The 18,794-nt window shown below is 42.8% G+C and overlaps 1 protein-coding gene across 2 annotated transcripts in view; it reads right to left on the bottom strand.

Moving 5' to 3' along the window:
- The window catches only part of WIPF3 (WAS/WASL interacting protein family member 3), a 90,089-nt gene extending 71,612 nt beyond the window's left edge, over window positions 1-18,477 (bottom strand). For both annotated transcript variants that reach the window (XR_006889795.1, XM_046669938.1), the window contains exon 1: window positions 18,230-18,477. The gene's annotated coding sequence lies outside the window, so the exon portion shown is untranslated. The remainder of the gene's footprint in view (window positions 1-18,229) is intronic.
- Window positions 18,478-18,794: the final 317 nt, after the last annotated feature.

Here is an 18,794-nt window from a genome sequence, read left to right as displayed (position 1 = left end):
ACTACAAGGAAAATAATAAAGGGATTTTTTTTAAAAAAAACCTTCTCTTCAGGTGATGGTGAAAATGATTTACGAGTGGTCACTTCCTCACTGCTTTTTTTTTTCAAAGTTTTAACCCTTGTATTTTGGTTCTTTCTTTTTTTTTAAGTATGCTTTTTCTTTTCTTTCTTTTTTTTTTTTTGGGTGAGGAAGATTGGCCCTGAGCTAACATCTGTTGCCAATCTTCCTCTTTTTATTTTCTCCCTAAAGCCACAGTATCATAGTTGTATATCCCAGTTGTAGGTCATTCTAGTTCTTCTATGTTGGATGCTGCCACAGTATGGCCTGATGAGTGGTGCATAGATCCAAGACTACTATCCGAACCAGCGAACCCTGGGCCCCCGAAGTAGACGGTGCGAACTTGACCACTTGGCCACCAGGCCGGCCCCATCCTCATAGTTTAATGAGTGAATTCTTTGGGCATAGCTCTCTCCCGGGACTTTCCACTTGTAAGATCTCATGCCCCGCACACCACCTCTCTCTGTTACGGCTGTCCTCTGACAGGCCACATGGAAAATTCTACTCTCACTCTCCTCAATGGTATAAAAGTCCTGGAAATATGTAGCCTTTTTGGGGAGATGGGGCACGTTGGCCTGAGTAAGCAGGGAAGCCGAGACAGGGTAGGAGGAAATAAAGAGCACAGCATAAAAAATCCTTTAACATTCATATTCTAGATGATAGAAAAACAAATTGAGCTTTGACACAGCCCTTAATGTGTGGCAGGCACTGTTTTTAGAGCTTTTCATATATTACCCATTTAAGCCCCACAACACCCCCATTGGATAGAGACCATTATCATCTCCTTTCTTCAAACGAGCAAAGAGAGGCACAGAGAGGTTAAGAAACTTACCCAAAGTCACACAGTGAATTAATGGAGGAGCTAGCATGCAAACCTGGGGTGTCTGGCTCCAGAGTACACACTCTTAAGCACCATGTTAACTTAAGTCACTTGTAAACATATGACTTTCATAATTTTTGTCACATCCACATGCCACCTGAACTTACTTTTAGTTATATAAGTTTATTTAATAAAAGATACTTTAAATTATTACTGTAAATGGAAAACTAGTATCATTTGCCATAAATAGAAGGTAATCATAAAAATAAACACAATAATTTTTAAAATAAAAATGTTCATCGATGTACCATCTAAACTCATTTCAGGTTTCCCTAGTGATTCCTAAACCTTTGTGCTTTGGGGAATGGTGACCTAGAGCAATGCTTCCCAAACCTTCACGGAGGATGAATCAATCTCCTGTCAAAATGTAGATTCTCATTCAGCAGGTCTGAGTGGGGCCTGAGACTCTGCATTTCTAACACGCTCCCGAGTGAGGCCAACACTGCTGGTCTGGGGACCACACTTGGAGTAGCTCTAGAATGTGGAAGCATGGGAGAAAGGCAGAGTCTCCACTCCAGACTGACTGAGTCAGAATCTGGGGAGTATCTTATCAAGAAGTGATTTCTGTGCCCGCTAGAGTTTGAAAGCCTCTGTTCTAGAGGGTGGTAAAACCCTCTGCCCCACAGAGTCAGAAGTTGTGTCCTTTACTGAAAAGTCCTTTTCTGTAGACTCATTTAATTTCAGCAAGCTGGGTTCATGAAAATGGCATACTGGTCTTAGAACTGGAATTGACGCACAAAATTCAAAGAGAAACCAAGCCGAGTGCCCAGTCACCTCTCACAGAGGTGACATGAAGGATTTCTGACACCTGAGGAACTCCAGCCCCGACAGCAGCTCCTGAGGCTGAACCTGTTCAGCCCCAACCGGATGTTACAGCGAATTATCTGCTGAAACGCCTAAAAGATGAAGGCAGATTTGCGCATGTGAGTTCTAAAATGAAGACACACTTTAATCACAATCTCATATGAAACCTAGTAAGTCAGAGCCACAATGAACTCACAAATTGGTTTCCTTTTATAAGACTTATTGAAACAAAAATTTGTTCCCAGATCACTCACTGAATTCACAATAATATCTGAACAGTATTTGGCAAAAGGAAAAATGGAGATATTGATAATATTTATCATTGACTCAGGTGTTGAAATTATGGCTAAATGCCATAAAAATCATGTGTGGTTCCCAAAGGTGAAAGGAGAAAATATTGATTTCCTATCTTTTTTTTTTTATGCCTTTGAATTAGTTAAAAGAAGAACCAGGCTTATTAAAAATACATGATATTAATCACACATTCAAAAGTCAGCCTCCTTTTATATAACAGCTATGCTTCTGTGAAATGGCATTTTTAATTTTGGAAAATTGAGGTATGCTCTAAGTACACAAAAAGGAGTTTATTATTCAATGGAAACCTGTAACCAATGTTATAAAATAATGAGTTATTTTACAAAATAAGTTCCCACCTCTTCAATTTATTTTATGACATTGGATTTGATAAGGAGGGTATTTTTCACTTTCTAAGGCTGAGGGGGTAACTTCTCTCTTTGGATTGCGAGTTCTCCTGAAAGTGCTGTTTGAGAATCAATGAGGAAATAATGCGCAGCCTGGAGGTGGCACAGGGCACAAGTCTACAGGACAAATCCTTCCAGGTTTTACTTCTGAGACTTTAGAATAGTTTAAGTACTTTCACCTAACTCCCACTGCTTCAGCTCGGGCCAGAGAAAGACCAAGCAGAGCTAGCACCTCCAGTCCTTTGTGTGCTAGAACCTCAAACTATGGCTGCAAGGAGCCCCCTCCTCTGCGTCCCCAGGCAGAGTCCGTCCTACCGCAGCACGCACAGCTCACTGACGGCCAAGTCTGCTAAACTGGCTGGAGGTCTCACCCCTCAGACTACAGGGCATCACCCCCCGATGTAACATAGACGGCTCTTGTCTACGGGGTCACGTTCTCCAGCTCATCCTCCACTCCGTTCTATGTATCTTGTACTTGACCCACACCACACTCGTGACATTTTCTTACAAATCTTTCCTTTATATATCTCTCTGTCTTATCCACACTATTTAGGCTGCATGAGATGGCCTTCACCACCTGGAAAATTCCTACTCATCCTTTAAAACCCACTCAGGTACCAGCTTCTCCCTCTGGCAGAGCCAACTGCTCCTACCGTACTTTGCTCACAATTTTATTATGGTACTAGGCTCTCGTGAAATTTTCTTTTCACATGTCTGTGTGTCTCTCCTCACTGGACCACGGGCTCCTCAAGGGTTCAAAGCTGGGACTATCTTAGGTATCTTGGACTTGCTGAGGGCAAAGGTAATGCCAAATACCATTGCCTTGGTGTAGCTATGGGGAAGAAATAGAAAAGATATATATCAGGGATCACACCAACTACTCAAGCAAAAGATGGAGACATACCCTGGCAGCAGCACATTATGTAAGTTCTATGTGAGTCTACAGATGCAATAATCATCTTAATGATTATTAAAGAAAAATATTACAAACTAAAATGAGAAAGGAAGAGATGTACAGGAGAAATTCCTGTCCAACTGTAGATCTTACCATCAGTGTGGGAATAAAATATATTCTGGCTGCTGAGTTCTCAAAGCTTACAGCGCTCACTGAAAAGCTTGTTAGAAATGACGTAATCAAAGCTTGTTGGAAACCACGTAATCAAAGAGGAATAGTTTGATCGTTGGGAGAACTGGTCTCTAGTTCTGGCTTGAATGCCCATCTATTTCTCCATCTATACAAAGATAAAGAGTGTTCCTTCTTTCCCAATTTGCATGAATGCGAAAACCAAATGCATACTGCTTTGAGATAAATATTAAAGAAATTAAAAATAGTATATGATCCTCTCCAAAAAGCAAAGTTCTTTGAAATGTCATTTTCTTAATCAAGGATATGGCGGCTTCTTGGAAATGGAAATGCTCGTCCCAAAGGGCAGCAGAGAGGAAGTTTGCGTCTTTTAAACTAGAAAACACTTTTCAAAATAAAGTTGAGTTCAAGAAGGTCTTCTGGTTTTCAGATGGTGGAATGAAAATATCTCTGTTCCTTTCTTTTCTTGGAAACCATCTCAAAATAATAAGGAAAAGGAAACTCAGAAAGATAAACTCCGAGCTTCCGGGTTGGTGAACACATGGAGATTTGGAGAGAGTGGTGCCCCCGAAGAGGGTACAGAAGCTCGCATCCCTTCCCCATACTTTGCCCTATGCATCTCTTCCATCCGGCTGCTCCTGAGTTATATCCTTTTACAATAAACCAGTGATCTGGTAAGTAAACAAAACACAACAAAAAAATATAAACTAATTTTGGGGGGTAAAAACTAGATTTCTGTAACCCTGAACTTCAATAAATGAGACAGAACTGCCCAAGGCTCAGGATGATCAAATATGGGGTACCAGTAAGATGTTGTAGAGAGTACTCCTGTGGCTGCAGACCTCAGACAAAGCCTGCACAGTGCCATTCTCCAAAGCGGGAAGCACTGGCTCCTCAGTGAGGAAGATCCACCAACACTTGTTTAGAATAATGGAAAAGGGTGCGTAGGATGGTGCGGGAGTGGCGTGGACCTTAGACTCACCAGGGAGCAGGGAAGGTGGCAACAATAAGCCATTTCAGCAGGTGCACTCTGGAAATAAGGTGGGGTGAAGGAGAGAGTGAATCTCCAGCAGCTTTAAAGCCACCCATCGCCCCCCCACCTCTCTCTCTCACTCGCCATCATAATGAGCACCTGCCAGAGCCAAAGAGGATTCTTGCTGGTCTGGAACCTCCCCTGGTCTTCTCCTCAAGTAAATCTTCCGCAAACAATTGGTCGAAGAAGAATTCAACTCATTCTAAGATGAATAATAAAAAAGGGAACCAGTATCAGATCTATACAAAGAAACTACAAAAAAAGTGGGGAAAAGAATAGGACAAAGGACAGATGACAGACGAAGAACACTTATCAGAAAAATACTGCTGGAAGCATATGAGAACTGTGATAAGGTATATAATTATTAACTGAAAGAATTTAGTGCAACAAGTATCCTTTTAAAATAAGGACTCAAAGAAAAGAGATAAGGACTCTGAGAAGATTAGCAGGACCACAGAAGATGAAATATAATGTGGCAGAAGAGAAAGAGAAAAAGGAAGACCCCACTAGAAGGAGCCCAGAGAAAACAGGTTCTGTTGAAAATACACTGAGAATTGAGAAAAACGACCAAAATGAAATGGAAATGGAAAAAATTTAAAAGGATTAGAGAGAAACTGATAGATAGGGAAGACAGACAAAAAATATCATTGGTTTCTCTGATAAAAGACATAAATAAATGGAAGAGAATAAACATTCAAAGACATAATTTCAAATATATAATTTAAGAAAACTTTTCAAAAATAAGATTTAATTCTACAGATTAAAAAGACACATGATATCTGAAGAAAAATGATACAGTTTTGGAGACTAGCCATAAGATCCCAGAGAAATAATGCATGACCCAAAAGTTTATACCCAGCCAAACTGTCACTGTGGTCAAAAAGCAAGTGACAGAGCCAGCCCTGCTGGCCTAGTGGTTAAAGCTCAGCATGCCCCACTTCAGTGGCCCGAGTTCAGTTCCCAGGTGGAACCATATCACTCATCTGTCAGTAGCCATGCTGTGGCAGCAGCTCATATAGAAGAACCAGAAGAACTTAAAACTATACACAACTATGCACTGGGGCTTTGGGGAAAAAGGAGGAAGACTGGCAACAGATGTTAGCTTAGGGCAAATCTTCCTCTAAAAATAAAACAACAACAAAAAAAACTGGCCAAGACACAGGAGACATCTAAAACAGAAGAAATAGAGAAAGCTGTCAAAGACCCAGCAGCAAGAAGGATGAAGACCAGACGGATGCCCAGCTGGATTCTACCCAGCCTCTAAGGAGCAGTTTATCACCATGCTGCACTCAGACTCAAACAAGAGAAAGACAGAACAACAACAACAAAACTACTGACTGATCTCATTTATGAATGTTGAGGAAAAAATAATAAGCAAACAATTCAGGACCACACTAAAAATACTACATATCAGCTGAGTGGGGTTTAAATGCAAGGATGCTTCAATCTGGAAAATCTACTGATCTAATTCACCACAGTGGGGGCACAAAAGAAGAAGACCATAAGCTCATCTCTACAGCTGCCCCCAAATACTTGTAACATAACTCAAAATACATCGTGGTAAAGGGGGAGAGACTAAATACACTCCATTTAAGTCAGGAACAAGACAAGAATGCCCCTTATTGCCTACTATTTATCATTATCCTAGAGGTAGTAGTCAATTCCATTAGATAAGAGAGAGAAATAAAATATATCATAATCAGAAATCATAATCATATCATATCTTTTTTCTTTAAGATATGTAGAAAACCTAAGAGACTCAATGGAAAAGTTATTTCAAACAATAAGAGAATTTTAAAAGGTAGCTCTTCAAAATCAATAAACAAAATCCAAAAGTATTCCTGTATATAAACAATAACTGTTAGAAGATATTATGAAGAAACAATTGCATTTACGATAGCAACTTTTAAAAGAGACATCTAAGCATAAATTTAAAAAAATATGAAAATGTAGAAAAAACTTTAAGGTTCACATGGAAGAACTAACAACTATACATGGCTATGTACTGGGGCTAGCGTGGGAGGGAAGGAAGAAAAAGGAGGAAGATTGGCAACAAATGTTAGCTTAGAGCAAATCTTCCCTTGCAAAAAGAAAGTAAAAATAAAAAAAACAAACTTTAAAACATTACTGAGAAACAGTGAAGACATGGAAAACTATATTCTATTCTTGGGTGGAAAGACTAAATATCATACAAATGCTAATTTTCTAACTATTTAGAAATTTAACATGATCATAATGAAACAACTTGTTTGTTTTTTAGAACTAGGCAAGATGATTCCAAAGGAAACTAAAATCACTGGATAATAAATAAATTTATAAAGCCACATTCATTAAAACAATTCAGTATTGGTACACGGAGAATCAGTGAGGTAAATGGAACTGAGAGTCCAGAATAGACCTAAGTATTTTTGGAAAATTTGGCTATGATTAAAAAAAAAAAGAAAAGATACTTCATATAAGTGGGGAAAAAATGAGTTATTAAATAAAAATTATTGAGAAAACTTGGTAGCAATCTGGAAAAAAAAGTTAGATAACCATGTAAGGATCTCATGCCTTACATTAAAATACATTCCAAAGGGATAAAAATTTTAATTTTTTAAAAAGGAAACTAGAATCAGAACAAAATTTAGGAGAATTTTTAAAAATACTCTCAAAGTCAGAAAGCTATAAAAGCTATAAAAGAAAAGGTTTCTGCAAAAATAAGCACATACATACATAAAACCCACAGTAAACAAAGTCAAAAATCATACTACCAATTGGAGAAAAATGACATTAAACAAAAAAGTCATACTACACACTGAGGGGAAATTACAGTAAACTAGCTGTTTCCCTTTATTTCCCAGATAAGGTGTTCCTACAAACCCATAAGAAAGATCAATAAGCCAATAGAAAAATGGACAATGGGCCAGACAGTTCACAGACAAAGAAATACAAACGTGTAGGGGCCGGCCTCAGGGCCAAGTGGTTAAGGTCACGTGCTCTGCTTCCGCGGCCCAGAGTTTCACCGGTTTAGATCCTGGGCACCAACCTACACACCGCTCATCAAGCCATGCTGAGGTGACATCCCACATAGAAGAACTAGAAGGACATACAACTATGTACTGGGGCTTTGGGGAGAAAAAAAAAAAAAGAGGAAGATTGGCAACAGATGTTAGCTCAGGGCCAACCTTCCTCACCAAAAAAAGAATAATAAAAGAAAGAAAGAAACACAAATGTGTAAAAAATACACATTTGAAGATGCTCAACCTTATTCATAATGAGACAATGCAAGTCAGAACCACACTAAGATGCCGTTTTTCAGTTACACTGGCAAAGATCAGCAGTTTGTCAAACGCATGTTGGAGAGAGTACAGGGAATCAGACTCTCATAATTATTGGCAGAAATATAAATTAGCACAACTTTCTGTAAAGGGTAATGGGCACATGTATCAAAAATTTAAAATACACTTTCTAACTCTAGGAATTTATCTTACGGATACACTTACACTTGTGAGAAATGATGTGTAGTGACATTCATTGCTGCCTTGTTTTTAATAGCAAAACGCTAGAAATAATCTATATACCCAAGGACTGGGACATTGGTTATTAAACTACAGCTCATACCTTATAACGGCATACTAGGTAGCTGTTAAAAAGAATATGGCAGCCCTCTATGGACCAATAACGAATGATCTCCAGGTTCTATTAAATGAGAAAAGTAAGCAGCTGAATATGTATATAGAATGAGTATGCCTTTATTCGTGTTATATGTGCATATCTATAACTATACCTATAACATAGACAAATATAGGTATACACATACATGCTTATGTGTGTATATGTATGAAATATCTCTGGAAGAATGGAAAATAGGTGGTCATAGAATGGGGTATGAGAAAGACTTATTTTACACTGTATATTTTTACCCTTTTTAAAGTGTGTATCACGTGCATTATTACCTATTCAAAAAATTAATTTAAAAAATAAAAGTTCTAGGGGCTGGCTCCGTGGCCGGGTGGTTAAGTTCGAGCGCTCCGCTGCGGCGGCTCAGGGTTCGGATCTGGGGCACGGACATGGCACTGCTCGTCAGGCCACATGGAAGCGGCGTCCCACATCACACAACTAGAAGGACCTGCAACTAAGATATACAACTGTGTACGGGGGGTTTGGGAAGATAAAGCAGAAAAAAAAAAATTAAAAAAAAAAAGTTCTAGATTGCCTTCTTGGGATAATTGTGAAGAAGTATTTTTTAAGAAACTGCACTATCTGAATTAGGAGACCTCTCTACATCTAAAAGGCAAATACAAATGAATAAAGAAAAACCTCAGTTTGTCCTGACAATTTGACCCAAGTGAGCAAGTGCTGGATCCATAAAGAACAGTGCTGACAGCCCATCACGGGCTTCCTGGGATGGCCCTGCACGCAGACTTCCACGACAGCTGAAATCACCCTCCAGCCAACCACAAGTGTCAAAGGTGACTGACCAAGTGTGCTAGGAAAATAGCCAAGAGAAGAATAAAATAATTCTCCTCAAACCAAGCCATAACCCCTAAGGTTTAATTCTTCTGCTAACACATGGTTAACACACAATGAACAGTTTTAAGATATGACTGTCCAGTAGGTATGAATCATTTGTGAGTTGGTTCCAGCTGTAACTGATCCTTGTCATTCATTAAATGTGAGAGCACAAAAGAGCACTGGGCGGGGGTGCACAGGTCTGAAATAACAACTGGTGGCTTTCTTTCTCCAGTCACAAAATAATTACCCCTAGATCTTACAGACAGGTATCCTGGCCCACCATTCTTAGGCATATGTAATTTATGTGGATAATGTCAAAATGACTACAGGTCAAACACCATCACCTAAAACTCACTGAGCATCCACGAACCATGGATTCTCATGGGTATCCATGAGCACCAAGAAGGCACAAGACCAGTCACAAACCCAGATCCTCCTTAGCCTTCCTTCCAGAAGTCTGCAGGTGAATTTCTAAAACGCTAGGACTACACATTTGGGTGAAAACCAGAAAAAAAAGCCACGCAAAAGCTGTTAAAATGTGCAGAAAGTTAATTTTAAATTCGGGGAAAATATTTGCTTGCCTGCCTTGTGTTAGGCAGTTATCTTACCTATTTCTGAGGCGACTTAATTTTTCCTCTGATTTGCTGGAGAGCAGCATGACTGAACAAAAATGTCTCATTCAAAAGTTTAAAAGTGTTAGAATAAACAACAGCCTTAGGGGTTACCGGAGACTTAGAATCTATTTCTGTGCAAAGTACAAAGTGCACCTTTTGTCCTTTTTCTTGGTTCTACCATATGAGGAGAAAAAATGTCTTGTGCTCCATTAGGGCAGTAATAATTTATGTCACACACAAAGCAAAGGGGCCGGTATCATTTTTTACTCTAAGTTTATTCCCTGGGCTGACATGGTTGATGTTTTAATACTGACGAACGGGGCTGGGAGAGTGCTTTGTTAAAGGGTTCACTAACAGAAACAACAGTTCTCACGTACTAAGTGCATTCCCCGTGCTAGCAATTTTGACTGTTATTTACATAATTATCTTTTATCCCCGAAAGCAACTCTGCATAACAGATGTTATTATCCCCATCTCACAGATGAGGAAACAAAGGCTCAAAGAGGTAAAGTAATCGGCCCAAGATCAAACAGCTGGGATGTGACAAAACCATATCTAACTCCAGTGACCATATCTGACCCCAAGCCTGTGCACTTTCCACTACCCCATCTGGCCTCTGACAAGCACAACAGCCTCTGTGAATTCAATGCAATGGAGCAAATATTTACCGAGCTTCTTCTATATGTTAGGCACTATGCTAGGCACTATGCAAAACTATCAACATAAATAGCAGATAATCAATAAACATTTGATGAATAAATCAATCTATAGATACACGGCTCCCATCCACAAATGATAGCTTATAATATGTATGTATTGAAAGTTACTATGTGCCAGGCACTTTTCTAAGAAAAGGCAGAAAAGGAGTAAAAAAGAGGTAACAATAAAGCATACAGTATATAAAAAGCCCCAAATAAGTTCCAATCTATCAGTAATCGCAATAACCGTAAGCAGATTATTAAATTCCCTTCCTAAAAGACAGAGATATTCAAATTGCTTTAAAAAAATCAGCTGTATCTTCTCTACAAGAAACACAGCTAAAACAAAATGATGTTTAAAACTTTGAAAATGAAAGAATGAAAACAATACCCGAGGCAGACACTAAAAACTGGCACAGAACCATCATACATTGCTGGCGGGAATGTAAAATGCTGCAGCCACTTTGGAAAAGTTTGGAAGTCCATCAAAATGTTAAATAGAGTCATCATAAGACCCAGCAATTCCAGTCTGAGGCATCCAGCCAAGGGAAATGAAAACATATGCCCACACAAAAACTCATACATGAATGTTTATAGTGGCATTGCTCATAATAGCCAAAATGTAGAAAAGCCCAAATGTCCATCAATTTATGAGTGGATAAACAAAACAAAGCAGGGCCGTGCAATGAAATATTATTCAGCAATAAAAAGGAATGAAATACTGGTAAATGCCACAGTACAGATAATCCCCCAAACCATCAAAGGCCACACACTATATGATTCCATTTATATGAAATGTCCAGAATACGTAAATCCATAGAAATAAACAGTAGGTTAATGGTTATCAGGGCGAGGGGTGGGGATGGGAAGTGACTGCTAATGGGCTTCTTTTTGGGGTGATAAAGAGGTCCTGGATTAGACGATGGTGACGATTGTGTGACTCTGTGAAATACTCAAAAAACCACTGAACTGTATACTTTACAACAGTGAATTTTACGATATGTGAATTATATCTCAATAAGGCTGCTATTTTTAAAAACCTGGTGTGACATGATGAATATCAAGCAAAACAAAATCCAGGATAAAAAATATTAACAGAAATATAAAGTGCTTTAGAAATACGAAGGAAAAGGCAATTGATTGCTTCCACGGGTCACAGATGAGTAAAAGGCCTAAGAAGCCTCTGAGGCTGGCCTTCCATGATCGAAGGGGGTGGGGAGGCAGGAGAAAGCTCTGCCATGTGGCATGTATGGGGTATGTGCCAACCAGTCCCAGACAGCATGGCACCCACGGAGCCAGGGTGTCAAGGAGTCTGAGCTTTATTCTGCAGGCTTTTAAAGAAAGGAAAGATGTTAGACACTTGTGCTTTAAAAACAGCACCCTGGGGGCCACGTGTGGAAAATGAATTACAGAGAGAAGAAACAGCAAATAGGTAGACCCATTTGGGGATCCACACGAGTGAGGATGGATATTTATTTGAATTGGAATAACAGCAATGGGATAGAGCCAAGGAGGATAGTAGATTGGATGTCTGGGATGGGGAGAAGGAAGAGTCCAGGATAACCCCAAGGCTCTTTGCCAAGACAATCTAGTGTTAAGTAAGGAAGGCAGGAGACACTGTGTGTGTGTGTGTGTGTGTGCGCGCGCGTGTGTGCGCGTGTGTGTGTGCGTGCGTGTGCGTGCGTGTGTGTGCACGTGTGTGTGCGTGCGCGTGCGTGCGTGTGTGCGTGTGCGTGCGTGCGTGTGCGTGCGTGTGCGTGTGTGTGTGCGTGTGCGTGTGTGTGCGCGTGTGTGTGCGTGTGTGCGTGTGCGTGCGCGCGTGTGAGCAGGAAGTGAGTTTAATTTGAAGCATATGAGGTGCTTTTGGCAAATGGAATTTAGATCTGAAATTTAGAAAACAAGCAGGGCTGGTGGCAGCGATTTAGGAATCTTTACATAAGGCAGTTGGGTGTGTTTCATTCTCTAATGCTAATTGTATGAAGAACTAGAAAAGTATAACATTTTAAATCACTGAGTCACCTTCCGCAGTTTCTAATTAAGTCAGGGACATGGCTAATAATGGAAGTAAGTCAGGTGGCTGATGCTGCTGGTTGCCCACTCAATAACCATTCCCTCTTCATCATGGCAGAACTCCTAATTTCAGAGAGAGTGGTGGCAGTTGTAATTTACTCAGCTAAAAATATTTCATTTCTCAGACTCTCCTACATTTTGAGCAACCCCGTGACACCATCCTGGCCAATGAGATGTAAGTGGAAGTAGCTGGAGAGGGAACCACCTTCCGAATAAAAATGCAAAACCTCCCTAAAAGGACCCTCACTCTTTAGCTATTTACGCCTTCCTTTTCTTCCTGCCTGTCCTACAGATGTAAGACTAGAGACACAGCAGCCATCTTGTGACCATGAGGGAACCAAATTTGGGATAAGGTCCTACAGGCTAAGGACAATGAAGCAGGAAGAGGGAAAGAGGCTCATTCTTTGAGCTCCTGCATATTCCACAAGACAAATAAATTTGTATCTGTTTAAGCCAGATTCTGACGTGAGAATTATTTTTGTTTTGTTTGTATTGGCTGCTGAATACAATCCTAATTGATACAAATCATATTTGGATATATATATATATATATATATATGTATCTATATGTATACATATATAGTGAGACTAAAAAAATAAGACCATTATTTCAATTACTAAACAAACAGTTTTAAAAAAATATATCATTCATTCTTACTACCAAGAAGTACCAAAAGCATTAAGGGGCTTAAGAGGTAGTACACAGCATTGGATTTTTCCTTTTCCAAACAGTGTGATAAAATCTGTAGCTAAAAGGAGATTATGGGACTAATAGTATTAAGAAAATTCATGAATGCACAACTCATCTATTAATGAGTATATGAGCACGATGCCACCCTTCAAACTTTTTCTGGATGAGGTAAACTGATTTGACTCATTTAAAAGGCTTCAGCCAGATGGATGTTCTTAAAGGGGGGAATGTTCACCTGATCTTCACAAGAATTATAATCTTTGGAAGACTCTTTCTACTCTCCCAGGCACTCAATAAACATAGCTCAGGAAATAGCTCGTCCCTGAACCACAGTGTCCTTGTCCTTCACGGAAGAGCTTTGACTGGGCTCCACTCGGGGATTATGGCTCCAGACATGCAGTTAATAAAGTTCTAGGACACACTTATGATCGCCTTCTACCACAAAACTTCCATTGTCTTCACGGCAGGCACCACATGGAAGACTTAGATCTCCATGGCAACAGAGACTGCTTTGACGACCCGCCAGGAGAAAAGTATTCCAGGTTCAGGACCAGGAAAAGCAGCGTAACTGATCTGCTCTCATCTCATGGTCTCTGCGGATCAGGTAACTATTGGTGTTTTCCTCTTTGTTTTGGCTACTAGGAAGCTCTCACAAATTTTTAATCCTATCTCCAGAAACTATGCTAGATCTCAGAGTAACCTCCTCGCTAGAAACTGCCTGCACCTATGTACAATCTTGTTCTCTAAATTACCTCTGGTTTTATCTTGCTTTCTAATCTGTGTCCTCTTTACCCCAGTTTCATTATCTATTAATTTTATGTTTTTACTACCTATTTTTGTAAACTCCTCAAATGCTTGATGCAACAGGGAACATTTAAGGCAAACAATTTTTTAAGGAATTAGATAATAATAAAAATAATAATAGCTAATTTACTGAACACTGCTATGAACAAGGTATTGTCCTAAGCTCTGAACATATCAAGTTATTTAGCCTAAATATAAGTACTATGATTATGCCCACTTTACAGATGAGAAAATTGAGGCACAGAGAGGTTAAGTAATTTGTCCAAGATCATACAACATATAAGTGATGAACACAAGATTCAAACCATTATTCTGAATTACAAAAGTTATACAAAAGAAGAAATACTAATATTTAATTTCCAAAAGAAGCAGAGATCTTCTGATTTTACAAGCCAAGCTTAGCATTCTTCGGCTTTAAAGGTGAGGATTACACATCTTGTCCATACAATCATGCCTGATGATCCACGTCAACAGAGGGGAATGACATAGTAAAAGTCGAAAGGATGGGTTATCCAAAAATAATTGACTTTTGATCTTGGAATATAAAGGTATTCATTCATTCACTCATTCAGTACTCATCACGTGCAGGTGCTAGGAACAGAGATGACGCGGACAGAGTACCTGCCCTCCACGAGCTCAGGTGCAATAACGGAAAGTCAGACAGGTGAAAGGCACCGCAGGGTTAGGAGCGGGCCGATGGCAGACCCTAGTAGGACGTGACATGACCATTCTGAGAGCAGTTCAGCCCTCGGCCTCTGTGTCCCATCTGATAACGGGAGTAGGAAGACTCAGCTCCCTCGCAGGGCTGTTGTGATCATTCCATACACAGAAGCTCTTAGCCCAGCCCGGCAGTCTAAGAGTTCAGTAGGTGTCAGCCTTCAGCTCTCAAGGCCCCATGGATGGCAGCCTGGGTGCCTTGCTCTGCCACACACGTCCGCTAGGATGGTCACACGTCCTCAGAAGCTCAAGACGTGAGGCTGGTTACTGTCTCCTCCTAGCCACTCCCAGGAGCTAACTGACAGTCCCTAGGCAGGCCTGGCACTCTTTTCTGGATGCCACCACCTCAGACACAATGTCTTGCCAGAATACATCGCCCACTCAGGATGAATATTCCTTCAAGATGTACCTGAAAATCCCCTTCCACAATGCCTGGCCCCCACAATGCCTGGCCCCCACAATGCCCGCCCACATTTCTGCCACATTTGCCCTGCTTCACTTTATCTCCCTGGCACTTCAACACGGCAGTTCCCTACGCCATTCGCCTCCTGCAAGGCAGGTCGGGTTCCCGCTTCAAGAGTCTAAGGAAAGACCCAACTAGAATTGCAACGGGGGAGTTTCAAGTGCGTCACTGGCTGAAGCGGGTGAGAAAACCACCATGTGCCTCACCTGCACCTGCTCAGCATCAGCTGGGAACTGTATGTCTCTTTGGTTTTGCACAGTGGCTGAATAAGAATTAATTAATCATTTTCTCACCAGCCCTAACTCACATTTAATAGCTCCCACTCGAAGTTTGTTTTGTCATGCTATCAGCAAAGTCAGTCAAACATTACGATTCCTTTCTAAATATTCCAGCAGCCAGATGGCAGGAACACTCCTGTGACAAGGCAAAACTCGCCTAAAGATAACTTCATGGTGCTTCATCATGCTTCATAGCACCCAGCTGAGCACATTCACCCAGAGACACCTCTTTCGTTGCCCCACTTAACCCACGTTCTTTAAACCAAAACTTTATCATTCCAAGAATAAGACACACATTCAACTCTGCGAAGATGAAACTGGCTGGTAAAACAAACATATTTCTACTTCTCTAAGTTCAGATTTTTAGGCAGAAGTATAAAATCACTAGAAGACCACACATTAGGACAAATTTCTCAAGCTGGCTCTCTAGATGTAATGTTACTGTACTCTAAAGTTTCAAATATTTCTGCACCAAATTTAGTGTATACTTAGAACACATTTGCTAGAAAACAAATTTCCTTCCTTCTACCAAGTTGTTTTTGTAGGTTTTTTTTTTTTACTTAGGTGTTAATGAATATATATTTATAAATTCTAGCATGGAAGAAAACTGACTGTTCCTCCCTGGTGAAAATTTTACATGTTCTCCTCTAGTTAGTGAACATTTTGGTTTCTCAGATCTCTTCTAGGTTATACGATTTATTCTTTGTGTGTGTGCTTGAGTGACTGCCAAATCACGACCTGTACTATATGGTTTCTGAACAATAAACCTCCTGTAAAAGAGTGTTGCCAGGCTGGGCCAGCTGGCTTTCTCCTGTTCCTAAAACTGTACGTTCTTAGACACACATACTTCCTCCATCCCTTCTGCTGCTGGCTAACTGCAGTCTGTGACATAATCTCAGATTCACAATTATATGAAAACAACAGAGACTCCTGGAAAGGAACAAAAAGGAGGCACGGCAGGAAGCCAGCCTTCCAGGCTCTGTCACCCTGATGGCTCTGCCCTCCTTCAGGCGGCCAAAAACTGCCTGTTTATAGTTGCCTGTACAGAATTTGAAGTCCGTGTACCCAGGTTTTTAACCGTGGTTCCCCTGAGTAAAGCATTTAACCTCTGCGACCTTTTATTTTCTCATCTATTAAAAAGGCACAATAACAACATCTCCCTTAAAGAACTGTCGTGAATCATATGAGGTGATGCATGTAAAGTCATTTGGTAAAGCCCTCTGCAGTGTATATTTATTTCCTTTCAAGTTATTTCTCAACTTTCTTTTGCTCCCATGTCCTTTCCTTCCCTGATCTGGTTTTTGTGGTTTTTAAATGTATCTCTAAAATGCATTGGCTGGAAAACTGTACTAATCTATGTGTTACCACAGTGAGCGGACTTTTAGCACTAAAGTTTTATTTACTTTTTTATTGAGGTACAACTTACATAGGTCAAGTGCACAAATTTCAAGGGAATAACTTCATAAATTTCTAAATATGTACACCTGTGTAACTATTACTTAGGTCAAGGTGGGGAGCATTTCCAGCACCCCTAAGCCTCCCTCAGGCCCTGTCCAGGTCATTAAAAGGCCCAAAGGCAACTCCTCCTCTAGCCTCGATTGCCATGATTAGCTCTGCCTAAAGCTATAAAAAAAGTTTCAGGGAAGACTGGAGTCCCAGTGATAACTTCGACAGCTGATCCCACGAAATGTACTTCCAATCCTCCCTCTGAAGAGAGAAAAGATTCTGGAAAGGAGGAGAGGCGTATGAACTTTTTAAATCACACAGGTCACGCCGAACAAAGCCCTCGTTTTGCAGCCAATGACCCGAGTCTCAGAGAGGCGAAGTGACAGCCCACTTCCTGCTTCAGAGTAACTTTCCTTCCAAATGCAGCCCGTCCCCAAATACCCCGGCGTCAAGGATGCTGCCGGTGCGTCCCAGCGCGCTGGGCACAGCTCTCCCCGGCCAGCCTCTCCCTGCAGAACTTCTTTCCAGGGAGCAGCGCACACTCGGTCCCCAGGCCGCCCCCGCTCCCGCCGCAGCACACCCAGGGGCTGGCACTCTATGCTCAGAAGGCACTGTTCCTGCGAGCCAGCGCCTGCCCGCCCACGGGGCAAGATCCCGAGCGCTCTCCCCCGCAAACCTGCTCCCCATCCCACCCCTGCCCCCGCCGCCTCCGGTGTGTATTGGGGGAGAGGGAGGACAGACTCTGCCACCTTCTCCCCGACTCCTCCAAAGGACTTTACAGCCCATTTGTGGCCACATCTAAGTCGCTGGAGCACAGTCAGACTACTACCTTCAGGGGCTTGGAGATGAGCACTGGGAGGGAGTCCCGATACCTGCGCTCTAGCCCCGTGCTGTGTGACCTTGGGCAAGTCACTTCACATCTCCGGGACTGGCTTCCTATTTGGAGGCTGCTTCTGCATCCCCAAAGCCACCTCCAGCTCTGCAATTTGCTAGCTCTTTACTCCGCCCCAGCTCTTCCCGCGACAGCCCCCTCCTCAGCGAGACCCCAGCCTTTTGTTCTGGGGGTGAAGCAGGGAAAGGAAAAAGGGCGAGCTTCCCAAGGACCAGGCCCGGGCGGCCTTGGCGCCAGGGGCTGCTCGCTGGACAGTCGGGTCCGGGCAGCCCCAGAGTGACCTCGGTCCCTCCGCGGTCCCGTTACGGCCGGGCCTGGCAGGCGCTAGGGCGGCGCAGCGCCCGGACGCCGTCCCGTGCGGGGGTCCAGGGCACGGGCACGCGCGCAGCACCCCTGTCCCCGCCGGGGGCCAGTCCGCCCCGGGACAGCCCGAGCGGCCGCCGCTACAGCCCGTCCCCCACCCTTGGGCACGGACCCGGACCCGCGCGCGGAGCCGCTACCTGCCGCTGGCCGTGCTCAGGGCCGGACGGGGCTGGAGCTCCGGCCGACGTCCCCGCCGCCGTCGCCGCCCCCGGCTCCGGGCTCCGGGCTCCGGGCTCCGTCCCGCAGCACCGCGCTCCCGGCGGCGCCGCTGCGGCCCCGCTGCGCTCGGGCTGCGCTCGGTGCGCCTGGCTCGCTCCCCGGCCGCCGGCTCTGGGGCTGCCGGGACGCGGAGGCGGGGCCGCCGCCCCCACCTGCTCCGCCGGCTCCTGCCCGGAGCCGCCGCCGCCCCGCGCGCAGGGACGCGGCCCGGGCGGGCGGAGTCGCTCTGGCCCCCGGGAGGCGGGTCCTAGCCGCGGGGCGCGCCTCCCTGCGACGAAGTCCCAAATCTGAGCTGCGGGGAGAGAGGGGCCTCAGGCTGCAGCTCCCCAGAGAGGAGGAGCTGTGGTGCGGGCGAGGCAGGGTCCAGCACCTCCGCTCGGGGGACACTCCTCTCCTTCATCAGTTTCTTCCAAAATATTTCGAACCCTTCTTATGCGCCAGGGGCGTCCTAAGCGGTGGGAACAGAAGAGAAAACAAGATCGC

The sequence above is a fragment of the Equus quagga genome, chromosome 8 (assembly GCF_021613505.1).
Source record: "Equus quagga isolate Etosha38 chromosome 8, UCLA_HA_Equagga_1.0, whole genome shotgun sequence".
NCBI lineage: Eukaryota > Metazoa > Chordata > Mammalia > Perissodactyla > Equidae > Equus > Equus quagga.
The sequence above is the reverse complement of the archived record's forward strand: the minus strand, read 5'-3'. Positions and strand labels throughout refer to the sequence as shown.